The following is a 1,314-nucleotide window of genomic DNA, read 5'->3' as shown; positions in this document are numbered from 1 at the left end:
TAACACTAAGCTCAGATTTCTCAACAGAAACCATGCAGGTGAGAAGACAATGGGATGGTATATATAAAACCCTGAAAGAGAAAAATTTCCAACCAAGGATTATGTACCCAGCAAAACTGTCCCTCGAATATGATGGTGAAATTAGGACATTTCCAGATCAGCAGAAATTAAGGGAATTTGTTAAAACCAGACCAAACTTACAAGAGATGCTAAAAGGAGCCCTTTGGACAGAGAAACAACAGCCAACAACAACTGACCATTAACACACATGATGATGTAACCCAGAAACCAACTCAGCTATCAAAGTATCCAAAGTAAATAAGCCTATAAGATTATAAACAGGGAACCAGAGACATCAATTGACAAATGAGGACAACTGCAAACCAAAAAGAGGGAAAAAACTCTGTCATTCCAGAACTTCTAGATGGTAGGGAAGTCAAGTCAAGTAGAAGATAGAATGGACTATTCTAAATTTGGGAAGAAAACTATAAATCACAGGGTAACCTCAAAGAAAAATTATAAACCTTCACATCAAGAAAGAGGACCAGCATAAATGTTCAGCAAATACTAAAACAATAGTAATAAAGGAAGTGAAAACAAGATTCATAAACAAAACGAGCTCAGCGTAGAAAATTATATGGAACAAAGAAATCGACACCATGAAAAAGCATGTAACAAAAATGACAGCAACAAATTCATATTTGCTGATAATTACGTATCTGGCAAGGGACTTATCTCTAAGATTTATAGCGGAAGAGTGGATGACCAAACTATGGTACATACACATAATGCAATGCTATGCAGCACTAAAGAATAATGTAGAGTCTGCAAAACACTGCATAATATGGACAAACTTGGGGGACATTATGCTGAGTGACATAAGGCAATCACAGAAGGACAAACATAGTATTAGTTCGTTGTTGGGAAGGGTCAAGGAAAAATTTATATATGGAGGGAAACTTTCTTTATTGGTTGCCAGAGGGGGGAGGGAAAGGGAGGGGGACACTGCCAAAAAAAAATGCATTGACCCATGTCACTTTTGTTTTGTGTATTTCACTGTACATAAATTATATTTCAATAAAATCCATTAATAATAATAATAATAAAAGATTCTGACTCATTGCGACCGTATGGGCCAGTGTAGAACTGCCCCACAGGGTTTCCAAGGCTGTAATTTTTTTTTATTTTTTATTTTTTTTTTTTTAGGATTTGGGTGAAGATGTACAGAGTAAATTCACTTTTCATACAGCAGTTCACATATACTTTGTCTCATGTCATTGACCAAAATTTACAATGCAGCAGCTCCCCTCCCAC

The sequence above is a fragment of the Orycteropus afer genome, unplaced genomic scaffold (assembly GCF_000298275.1).
Source record: "Orycteropus afer afer isolate SDZICR_OR568_19922 unplaced genomic scaffold, OryAfe1.0 scaffold00040, whole genome shotgun sequence".
Lineage (NCBI taxonomy): Eukaryota > Metazoa > Chordata > Mammalia > Tubulidentata > Orycteropodidae > Orycteropus > Orycteropus afer.
This window is presented reverse-complemented; position numbering follows the sequence as displayed.